This window comes from Dendrobates tinctorius, unplaced genomic scaffold (assembly GCF_039654945.1).
Source record: "Dendrobates tinctorius isolate UK_male_01 unplaced genomic scaffold, ASM3965494v1 ptg000059l, whole genome shotgun sequence".
Taxonomy (NCBI): domain Eukaryota; kingdom Metazoa; phylum Chordata; class Amphibia; order Anura; family Dendrobatidae; genus Dendrobates; species Dendrobates tinctorius.
This window is the reverse complement of record NW_027361727.1, coordinates 419,048-431,572: the sequence shown is the minus strand read 5'-3', so window position 1 is coordinate 431,572 and position 12,525 is coordinate 419,048. Positions and strand designations below refer to the sequence as shown.

Sequence of the window (12,525 nt, the reverse complement as noted above, 5' to 3'; positions counted from 1 at the left end):
GATCTTGACTTACTGCACGCTTAAAAAGATGGAGACCGCCAAATCATTGGCAAAAGGGACCCCATCTGCCTAATTAGAGTGAATCTTCTGTTGGGGGTTTAGTCAAAATCACTTTTTTTAATTTGATGGAAGTCAGCATAGATAGCAGTATAAATAAAGATGTTTCAGGGCACTTCATTCGACGGATCTTTAACCCAATATTGAAAAGTGGGTTGTATAGCGAAAAAAATATATCACTAATATTGGATCAAATATTTTATTTGCTGTACACAGCAAATAGAAAAATTAAAAAACAAAGACTGTAGACAGTAAAAAATGATTAAAAAAACACTGCATTTCGGCCTTGTAGGCCTTCATCAGGTATATAATAAAATAGTCAAATAGTGCCCTTGGTTCGTACGTGTACAATGTGGATGATGAGAAAGGAGCAGTCCTCCGCTAGGGACTCTGCTGCATTGCACTCTGCATCCATCACTAATTTTTTCGGTGGAACCCATAAAGATTTGGAGAAAGGAGTTTCATTAGACATATGTACAGGTGCGTTTTTTGTGAATATGTATTTCAACATACGTCATTGTCTAGATTTTATAGACTTATTATTACTGAGTTAGGTTAAGAAGAAGTGATATTATTAAATCTCTGCACAATATTCTTATCTTGGGGATGAAGATGTAATATATGTATTCTAATTGTTAATTGTCAAACAGCTTGTAAACTTTTCCCAGTGTTGTGCCTCTGTTACGGGCTAGCGGAACGCACCAAATAATAATAAGATGATAATGAAGTGCGTTCGCAACCCCGGGTCCACCGTGCAGAGATGTTAACTCCTGCTGCTCGGTAATGGCGGATGCTATATGGCGGTATAACAGAAGAACACACACGGGTTAACGTCACCCGGTGTGTACTGAGGCAGACTCTGTTACCTCACAGAACCGCAACACCGCAGAATATAAATGCAGCTGCGAACACCACTAAATAGACGCTGGCTACCGTGGTGTGCAGACCAAGTGCACAGTGGCGTACAGGCAAGCCACTACTTGGCACTGATGCTAGTCTCTGACTCAGCCTCCTACCTGCACTCCCAGTCTAGGCACTAACTGGCAAGGCTGACCAAAACATGTGTATCAAGGATAGGGGTTTCATAATGAGTCATTCACCTGAGACATACATACGTGCATACAACACTCACTCCACATGGTCTATACTAGCGCACAGCTGTGCGGCCGTGCGATCCTTTTATAACCGCAGCCTTCCGGGACCTTCCTGATGGCCCAATCCGAGCTGCTTGAGGTCCTGAGCATGTGACCTCTGACCTCCAATGAGAATTCGTCCCAAGGGCATGCTCAGTAGGCGGCAAGAAGGACTTAGTCCCCAGAGCTGAGCGCTGCTGGCTAGTGCGGGTTGCTATAGCTGAACCAGAGGTGGCAACAGCAACCAATCTGACAGCACTAGCCTGAGTAAGGCACTGGGATCGTTGTCTCTGCTGAGCAGCTCCCTCTGCGGTCGAGAAGAAGCAGCAAGGGTGCTTCCGACCTTGAGCGTCCTTCTGGAAGAGGACCGCTCCGGCACCAACGGAAGAGGCATCCACTTCCATGATGAAGGGTTTATCTACATCGGGGCGATGTATAATGGGAGAGCTAGCAAAATGGGAATTGATGGAGGAGAAGGACTTGGAGACCTGTTCCAACCACAACTTGGAATTTGCTCCCTTCTTAGTGGGGGCAACTATAGTAATTAACGAACCCCATAAAGTGCTACACCGCTTTGAGGGAGTGGGGTTTTTGCCAGTCCATTACCGCCTGCAGCTTGGCAGGATCCATAGCAAATCCCTGGTCAGAAATGATATAGCCCAGGAAAGGCAAGGACTCCTGCTCAAACAGGCACTTCTCCAACTTGGCATAGAGGGCATTTGCTAGTGAGAGGTCGGAGACTTTGCAGACTTCTCTTTGATGGGAGTCCATATCTGGAGAGTAGATAAGAATATCATCCAGATAGACAACCACCGAGGTGGAGAGCATATCCCGAAAGATATCATTTACAAAGTGTTGGAATACGGCAGGATCATTACAGAGCCCAAAGGGCATGACCAAGTACTCATAATGGCCATCCCTGATGTTAAATTCCGTGTTCCATTCATCCCCCTCACGGATGCGAATCAGGCTATAAGCTCCCCCAGATCTCGTTTAGTAAAAACTCTCGCTCCCCGTAGCCTATCAAACAGTTCCGATATCAGGGGCAAGGGGTATTTATTCTTAACAGTGATGGCGTTAAGACCCCTGTAATCAATGCAGGGACGTAGTTCTCCATTCTTCTTTTGGACGAAGAAGAATCCCGCCCCCCGCTGGTGACACCGACTTCCTAATGAATCGTCTTGCCAGATTCTCACTGATGTATTGAGACATGGCCTCTGTCTCCATGAGAAGGGATAGACTCGACCCTGGGGAGGCTCAGCACCAGGCAAGAGGTCAATAGGACAGTCATAGGGGCGGTGAGGCGGAAGGGTCTCCGCCGCCTTCTTGGAGAACACGTCTACATACTGTCAATAGTGTTTGGGAAGAGGGGAAAGATCTGCGGGAACCTCAGTAGAGGCAACCTGAATGCATTCCCTCTGACATCTATCCTCACAGGATTTACTCCATCTCAGTATTCTCCCTGAGGACCACTCTATATGAGGGGAGTGGTAGCGTAGCCAGGGGGACACCTAAGAGGACCTGATCGATACCCTCTGGCATGATGAGGAGGGATATCGTCTCTTGATGGGATGGAGACACCGACAGTACCAACGGGGTGGTCTGGTGGGTGATCTGTGAGGGTAGTGTTGAGCCGTTCACCACTCTGATGGTGACTGGCTTAGGTAACATGACCTGAGGAATTGCATGCTGTTGGGCGAAGGCGGACAACATAAAATTGCCCTCCACCCCGGAGTCCACGCAAGCCTCCACCGCTAGAGTCATCATGGACCTAACTCAAGCGTCCCCTTAAAGGACAGCTTGGAGGAAAACGCCGCTGTGTCTAGCAGGCCTCCTCCAATAACCACTAGACATGAGCGCTTTCCCGGCCGCTATGGGCACCTGTTGGCAAGGTGACCAGACTGCTGGCAAAGATGACAGACCATTGTTTTGTTTATTAATATGTATTTATGATACTAGGTGGGTTTTCTAGACATGTTACCTGCATTGAGGTTGATTTTGTCTTTTTGTGGTCTCTTACTGCTTTTGCACCAAACTGATTTCGCCTGCAACCGAGGCGAGGGAGTTTATTGCGGAGGAGGAACTAACCTTTTTTTCATTCACTTAGTGTCAGCCTCCAGGCGGCAGTAGCATATACCCCACAGTCCAATGAGTGTCTTGGAGAAAAGGATTTTACGGTGAGTATCACAAAAATCCATGTTTTTTTTTATTTCTCCACATACGAATAAATCGGACGATGCTCTGGTCCACAACTGAAGAAAGAAAGAAAAATATTCAGTTAATTATGATTATGACAGTGTCAACCATTTTACCAGTTCTTCTTTGTTGTTTTTACTGCAGCTGCAACAATGAAAGAAACAAAAAAACCAATGGAGGTACAGTTGCATATTTTTTCCTGCACCATGCACACTTTTTTGATAAAATGAACAGTGACATTCAAAGCAACAACTCGTCCCGTATAATCAAGCCTTCGTGTGGCCATGTCGATGGCTAGATACCAAGGCCCTTGGAAAAATGGGACCAAAAAAGTAAATGGGCCCTGCTAGGAAGGGGTTAAAGAAACGTTATCCCTAAATTCTCATCTCTCGCTGTACGTTTAGTTTCCCTTTTACACTCGGATGCACTTGGTTTCCGTCATTAAGAGGAAACGCAGCTGCAGATTGGAGTTTTATCAGCTGTTTTTTTGTTTGTGGGGTGTCAGTCCCACAGCCCTTATTGGTGGGGGCCGATTTCAAGGATTTACCTTATGCTGATCATGTGCAAGATGGGGGTGTCCATACGGACCATTGCATCTCCAGGGGGCGCTCTGATTATATCACAATTTTAGTTGTAGGAAGTCGATGAGCGGTGGAAGGACTGAGGTTTTCGTGGCCGGTGTTGGGGATTTCACCGTGTGTTATGTGACATCTGAGAAGTGTGTGGTGGGTTAGAAATGCTGCGTTACTTTCGGGGTGCAATCATTTCACTATAAAACTCTAAGAAATTCCTGATCAGCAAGTGATGATCTTGAGATTTGCTGAACTCGCTGATTTTTTTTTTCTTCCCACCATCTGTTCGGGTATGTTTAGATGACTGTGCTTTTAGTTAACAAGCAATAACCCAACCAATTGTGGCCTAAAGTGCTAGTGCACATTGCCACGTGTTAAGCCGTGATTGCAGAGTGTGCACTGTGCCCGCCCTGATGATAGTTTCATCGTCACAACAGGGACAGATGTGTCCCCCATGGAGCAGAATCCACCGCTGTAGCAACCAAACCACCAGTCATGCCGGGGTAGAAATACTCACCTGGTAAACTCCTGAATGAATTTGAGAACATCAACATTTTTTAAAATCTACAGCTTGTCAATTCTTTCAGCGTTTTTGCAGCATTTTTTCACACGTATTTAGTGAATTAAATAATTGTCTGCATGCACTGGTGTCACTTAGGCAGCGCTGCAGCCAATCACTGAGCTCAGTAGCTTGTGCTGTCTACTCAGGCAGAGCAGCTGTTCATTGGCTGCAGCGCTGATGGCAGTAGTATCATTCAGGGAGCAGCCGCAGGGACTCTGTGCAGGACCAGGGGAGGGTGAGTAAATACATAGAATCCTAGAATATTAGAGATGGAAGGAACCCCCAGGGTCATCATGTCCCACCCTCCTGCTCAATGCAGGATTCTATAAACCATCTCAGACCGATGTCTGTCCAGCCTCTGTGTGAAATCTTCCATTGAAGGAGAACTCACCGTCTTGTGGCAGTCTGTTCCACTTATTGGTCACCCTCACTGTGAATAAGTTTTTTTTTTCTAATATCTAATCTGTATCTTCTCCCTCTTCTCCCTTTCAGTTTCATTCCATTGCTTCTTGTGTTTCCATGTGCAAATGAGAATAAGAAAGATCCCTCTACACTGACATCCCTTCAGATATTTGTAGATGCCTATTAAGTCTCCTCTTAGCCTTCATTTTTTCAAGCTAAACATTCTCAGGCCCTTTAACCGTTCCTCGTAGGACATACTTTGCCATCCGCTCACCATCCTGGTAGCTCTTCTCTGAACTTGCTCCAGTTTTTCAATGTCTATATTTAAAATTTGGTGCCCAGAACTTGACACAGTATTCCAGATGAGGTCTGACCAAGGAGGAGTAGAGGGGGATAATGACTTCATGTGATCTAGACTCTATGCTTTTCTTAATACATCCCAGAATTGTATTTGCCTTTTTTTGCTGCTGCACCACACTGTTGACTCATGTGCAGTCTATGATCTATTAGTATATCCAAGTCTTTTTCACACATGCTGTTGCTTAGTTCTATTCCTCCCATTCTGTAAATGTAATTTTAGTTTTTCTTGCCCAGATGTAGAATCTTGCATTTCTCCCTGAAAAATACCATTCTTTTAGTCGCTGCCCATTGTTCAAGCTTATCTAGATCTTTCTGAATCCTTTCTATCTTTTCTAGTGTAACCTATCCCCTAAATTTGATCAGTTTACCTTAACTTCCCTTATCTAGATAATTTATAAAAATATTGAACACTGAACATTTTCCTATAGGACGTGCAACTATTTATTAACACTCTTTGAGTACGATCACTGAGCCAGTTATGAATCCACCTAACCGGAAGCTTGTCAATCCCATATTGGTCATTTTTTTTCAATAAGGATTGTATGAGATACTATGCTTTGGTGAAGTCGAATTAAATATACTATACCGCATTTAAAAAAATAAACTGCAGCCAGGGCCAAGTTTTCTGAAACTAAAAAACTTCTAAGATTCTGGATTTTAGCATAAATAAGGATATTTAGTCCTTTTGTTACCTTGACAATTATTCCAAGGATTTGTGCAAACCTTTTTCAAGTATTTTTGCAGGGTGCATATATATATATATATATATATATATATATTTATAATTTTTTTTTTTTTTTTTTGCAACCTTTTGATTGAACAGTGCCTAGTTTGGTGCAGACTCTTATCAGGGGTGACTTGTGCTTTTCTCATTTTATCCTACCAGGTGATGTTCCAAACCTTTTATGTGAGGGGGAGAAACGCTCAAAAGACTGAACATGTATATGAACAGTAAAGCGGTTTTACAATAGAAATGATTAGGAAGAGTCCATCAAGCGTTTTTGAAGACTTTTGGGATCACAAAAAAAGAGTAAAAAAACAAATTGCACCCTTAGTATTATTTAGATCTTTGGCTATTAAGGGGTAATATCCACAGCACATTCATTATTACTACAGAACCTGCTTGCTTGATGTCAGTTCATTGCAAGAATCTGCGTCTGCTCCGGAGTTCCTGGAAGTTTGGCAGAATGCGTGCCCATGTGAACGTGGCCCATGTCATGGGCTAGCTGGCTTTGGTGGATTTCATTGTGCTGGTGGGCTGCTTGTGTTAATGCATTTTTTTTCCTCTCCCTTACAGAAAAGATACAGCTTGTCAGTGGGACCTCCCAAAAAAGATCCCAAAGTCAAAGGGGTGCAGTCAGCTGCTGTCCAGGCTTTTCTCCGGCGCAAGGAAGAGGAAATGCGAAAACAAGGTATCATCTTTCAGCTTTATTAGTAAATAAATAAGTAAAACGTCCATTTTCATTGGATTTCTGCCATTTCTCTGCTTCACTGAGCCCTTTGTGCCAGGCATTGTGCTCTCACATATTAGTCTCATTGCACGAGACGTTTACTGATGATATATTGTGTCCGACCTCCTGTAAGACAGACATAACTTGTATAAATTCCCCTCCTTCCAAAAAATCGCCCATTAATAAGTCATTGAGTTGCCTTTTTTTGTTACGGTCTTTAGTGTTTTTATTTTTCTTCTCTCTGGAAAGACAAGCATCTGTGGATATTGAGATGTTAATCTGTATACAGCTGAGATTCCTTGTGGATTTCTTCCCGCACATGACACTTAGGCTGTGGTCACACACATCGTTTTTTTAGCGGTTTTTACTGTGGTTTTCGCTATAAAACTGCTAAAAATAAGCTTCCCAGTCATTTCTATGCATTTTGCACTTTTTGTGCACATTGATGCGTTTTTTTACCGCAAACAAAAACCGCATCGCGGTAAAAAACGCAGCATGCTCATTAATTTTGCGGATTTTTCCGCGGTTTTGGCTTCTTCCATGCGGTTTGAAACCGCTGCGGAAAAAAAAACGCATCAAAACCGAGCAAAAAACGCGCATAAACTGCCGCGGAAAAATAGGTGCGGTTTTTGAGCAGAAATCTTCTGCAACGTGTGCACTTAGCCTAAGTCATTCAGGCTAAGTGCCTATTCACTTGTAGAAATGACCGAAAAGAAAAAAAAAGAGGAACTGTTGGCGAAACGCAAGGAAATGAAACATGACAAAAAAGCAAGAGCAATGGCTTCCAGGACAAAGGACAACTTCAAGGGCTACAATGGGATTCCAATAGAAGATAAACCGAAGAAACGTCTGACCTGGACCAAAACCACAATGACGAGAACGCTGAGTACTTGACAGAAGAAGAAATGTACGAATACACCCAGAGTGAGTCCGAGCAGGAGCCGAACGGCATTACCAGGTACGCATAGTGGCCATCACAGATGTTGAAGGCTGGTTTCCATTCATCTCCTTCCTGGATTCGGATCAAATTGTAGGCACCTCTGAGATCCAACTTGGTGAAGATTTTGGCCCCTCGGAGATGATCGAACAGTTCTGAAATGAGAGGCAATGGGTACCTGTTTTTTACCGTGATCTGGTTAACACCCCGGTAATCAATACAGGGCCGCAAGGATCCGTCCTTTGTCTTCACGAAGAAGAATACTTTTCCTGCCGGTGACAATGATTTTTGGATAAATTCTCTGGCCAAATTCTCCTGGATGTAGTCCAACATAGCTTGAGTCTCTGCTTGGGAAATAGGATAAACTCTCCCACGGGGAGGAGATGTTCCAGGAAGAAGATCTATTGGACAGTCATACGACCTGTGGGGAGGTAGTCTCTCAGCCTCCTTTCCCAAAGACATCCGAGAAGGACCAGTATAAAGATGGTAACCCTGGCAGGGTAGCAGGTTGGACTGAGGACGAAACTGGTTCAATCCGGGTTAAGCATTGTTCCGAGCAGGAATCTCCCCAACACAGAATCTCCCCTGTTCTCCAATTAAGGACTGGTTCGTGTTTCTGGAACCAAGGTAAACCTAATACCAAGGGGTGAGGCAAACTAGGGTACACATACAGTGGGGAAAAAAGTATTTAGTCAGTCAGCAATAGTGCAAGTTCCACCACTTAAAAAGATGAGAGGCGTCTGTAATTTACATCATAGGTAGACCTCAACTATGGGAGACAAACTGAGAAAAAAAAATCCAGAAAATCACATTGTCTGTTTTTTTTTTCATTTTATTTGCATATTATGGTGGAAAATAAGTATTAAATACTAACTAAATACTTTTTTTCCCCACTGTAAAAGCGGATTATTTCAGAGTGCAGTAGACCTACCCGGAGTTCCACTGGCTCGGTCTGGAACTGGACGGGTTCGGTTAGTGGCTTGCCATCGACAGCGGTCACCCGCAACGGATTAGGAAGAGACTGGATTGGTAAGCGGTAATGATCCACAAGCGCCTGCTGGATAAAATTTCCGGTGGCTCCGTAATCCAACAGACATAGTCCAGAAAATTTTATTTCTCCGCAGGACACGGAGACTGAGATCTGCAACGAAGGAGAGGAATATTCTCTACCTAGGGAGGCCACTCCTACCGAACCTAGGCACTGGAGTTTCCCAACTTCTTCGGACAGGAGCGGATCAGGTGTTCAGAACTACCACAATAGAGACAACTTCCCTCTTTGCGACGCACCTCCTAGCGACGGCTGGCCAAACTTACTCTGTTAACCTCCATAGCCTCGGGAGAGGGAGGTGAGATAGCCATTTTGGAAGAACTAGAGTCCAGGTGGTAGGACCTCTTGTCTCGCTTGATCTTCATGGAACGCTCCTGAAAGTGCAGGTCAATCTGGGTTGTCAAGGATATCAGATCATCCAAGGTGGTAGGCCTGTCCTGTTCCGCCAGCTCATCCTTGATTCTTCCAGATAGGCCCTCCCAGAAGGTAGCCACCAAGGCCTCATTGTTCCAGGATAACTTGGATGAGAGAGTGCGGAACTTAACAGCATACTGAGCCACCTTGAGAGTTCTTTGGCTTAAGCGATGCAAGGCAGAATCGGTCAAGGTGACACGGCCAAGTTCATCGAAGGTTCTGCGAATAGTCTCTAGGAAAGATTGAAGATCATTAACCAGCGGGTCTCCTCTCTACCATAACAGGTTTAGCCAGGCGAGAGCTTCTCATGCTAGATGTGACATAATGAAGCCCACTTTGGCTCGGTCAGAAGCAAACATATGCCCCAGATTATCATATGGCCTACGTACTTGTAGTTGATACAACTCATTGCATACCATTTTAACAGATACTTCTATGGATGAATTCAAAGTAATTGGTGGAAAATTTTGGGATTTTTTTCTAATAAAATCAGGAAACTTACTTTGTGAAGACTCCTGTTTAAGAAGTAAATCCTCTAGTAGCTGGAGCACTTCCATCCCTGCCTCTGTAGAAAAAGATGCACGTGAAGGAATTTTTGTTTTCATGGAATTTTTTAAGTAAAAACTTGAATTTTTAATTGGTAGCATTTTGGGGGTACTGAACATTTTGGATCAGTTCACATTTTTCATGTGCTCTATGCTGAGCATTTACATTAGGATTTCTATCTAAATCTACAAAAAACCTGACTCAGATTAAACCCCATTGAATGATGAATGTATTCATTCTTTAATAAGGTGGCAGAGATACTCCAGACTCCATTTGACCTCTATTTGGCATTGTCCATCTTTTCAGAGGTGCACAATACTGTTGTCGATCTTGACTTACTGCACGCTTAAAAAGATGGAGACCGCCAAATCATTGGCAAAAGGGACCCCATCTGCCTAATTAGAGTGAATCTTCTGTTGGGGGTTTAGTCAAAATCACTTTTTTTAATTTGATGGAAGTCAGCATAGATAGCAGTATAAATAAAGATGTTTCAGGGCACTTCATTCGACGGATCTTTAACCCAATATTGAAAAGTGGGTTATATAGCGAAAAAAAATATATCACTAATATTGGATCAAATATTTTATTTGCTGTACACAGCAAATAGAAAAATTAAAAAACAAAGACTGTAGACAGTAAAAAATGATTAAAAAAACACTGCATTTCGGCCTAGTAGGCCTTCATCAGGTATATAATAAAATAGTCAAATAGTGCCCTTGGTTCGTACGTGTACAATGTGGATGATGAGAAAGGAGCAGTCCTCCGCTAGGGACTCTGCTGCATTGCACTCTGCATCCATCACTAATTTTTTCGGTGGGACCCATAAAGATTTGGAGAAAGGAGTTTCATTAGACATATGTACAGGTGCGTTTTTTGTGAATATGTATTTCAACATACGTCATTGTCTAGATTTTATAGACTTATTATTACTGAGTTAGGTTAAGAAGAAGTGATATTATTAAATCTCTGCACAATATTCTTATCTTGGGGATGAAGATGTAATATATGTATTCTAATTGTTAATTGTCAAACAGCTTGTAAACTTTTCCCAGTGTTGTGCCTCTGTTACGGGCTAGCGGAACGCACCAAATAATAATAAGATGATAATGAAGTGCGTTCGCAACCCCGGGTCCACCGTGCAGAGATGTTAACTCCTGCTGCTCGGTAATGGCGGATGCTATATGGCGGTATAACAGAAGAACACACATGGGTTAACGTCACCCGGTGTGTACTGAGGCAGACTCTGTTACCTCACAGAACCGCAATACCGCAGAATATAAATGCAGCTGCGAACACCACTAAATAGACGCTGGCTACCGTGGTGTGCAGACCAAGTGCACAGTGGCGTACAGGCAAGCCACTACTTGGCACTGATGCTAGTCTCTGACTCAGCCTCCTACCTGCACTCCCAGTCTAGGCACTAACTGGCAAGGCTGACCAAAACATGTGTATCAAGGATAGGGGTTTCATAATGAGTCATTCACCTGAGACATACATACGTGCATACAACACTCACTCCACATGGTCTATACTAGCGCACAGCTGTGCGGCCGTGCGATCCTTTTATAACCGCAGCCTTCCGGGACCTTCCTGATGGCCCAATCCGAGCTGCTTGAGGTCCTGAGCATGTGACCTCTGACCTCCAATGAGAATTTGTCCCAAGGGCATGCTCAGTAGGTGGCAAGAAGGACTTAGTCCCCAGAGCTGAGCGCTGCTGGCTAGTGCGGGTTGCTATAGCTGAACCAGAGGTGGCAACAGCAACCAATCTGACAGCACTAGCCTGAGTAAGGCACTGGGATCGTTGTCTCTGCTGAGCAGCTCCCTCTGCGGTCGAGAAGAAGCAGCAAGGGTGCTTCCGACCTTGAGCGTCCTTCTGGAAGAGGACCACTCCGGCACCAACGGAAGAGGCATCCACTTCCATGATGAAGGGTTTATCTACATCGGGGCGATGTATAATGGGAGAGCTAGCAAAATGGGAATTGATGGAGGAGAAGGACTTGGAGACCTGTTCCGACCACAACTTGGAATTTGCTCCCTTCTTAGTGGGGGCAACTAAGGGAGCTACCAAGGTGGAGAAGTGGGGAATGAACTGGCGATAGTAATTAACGAACCCCATAACGTGCTACACCGCTTTGAGGGAGTGGGGTTTTTGCCAGTCCATTACCGCCTGCTGCTTGGCAGGATCCATAGCAAATCCCTGGGCAGAAATAATATAGCCCAGGAAAGGCAAGGACTCCTGCTCAAACAGGCACTTCTCCAACTTGGCATAGAGGGCATTTGCTAGTGAGAGGTCGGAGACTTTGCAGACTTCTCTTTGATGGGAGTCCATATCTGGAGAGTAGATGAGAATATCATCCAGATAGACAACCACCGAGGTGGAGAGCATATCCCGAAAGATATCATTTACAAAGTGTTGGAATACGGCAGGATCATTACAGAGCCCAAAGGGCATGACCAAGTACTCATAATGGCCATCCCTGATGTTAAATTCCGTGTTCCATTCATCCCCCTCACGGATGCGAATCAGGCTATAAGCTCCCCCAGATCTCGTTTAGTAAAAACTCTCGCTCCCCGTAGCCTATCAAACAGTTCCGATATCAGGGGCAAGGGGTATTTATTCTTAACAGTGATGGCGTTAAGACCCCTGTAATCAATGCAGGGACGTAGTTCTCCATTCTTCTTTTGGACGAAGAAGAATCCCGCCCCCGCTGGTGACACCGACTTCCTAATGAATCGTCTTGCCAGATTCTCACTGATGTATTGAGACATGGCCTCTGTCTCCATGAGAAGGGATAGACTCGACCCTGGGGAGGCTCAGCACCAGGCAAGAGGTCAATAGGACAGTCA

The 12,525-nt window shown here is 44.3% G+C and overlaps 1 long non-coding RNA gene across 1 annotated transcript in view; it reads left to right on the top strand.

Annotated features, from left to right (window-relative positions):
- LOC141092267 (uncharacterized) overlaps positions 1-7,575 on the top strand; it is a 91,519-nt gene extending 83,944 nt beyond the window's left edge. The window contains exons 4-5 of the long non-coding RNA XR_012232742.1: positions 6,580-6,694; positions 7,434-7,575. This is a non-coding gene — a long non-coding RNA (uncharacterized lncRNA). The remainder of the gene's footprint in view (positions 1-6,579; positions 6,695-7,433) is intronic.
- The last annotated feature ends 4,950 nt before the right edge of the window (positions 7,576-12,525 follow it).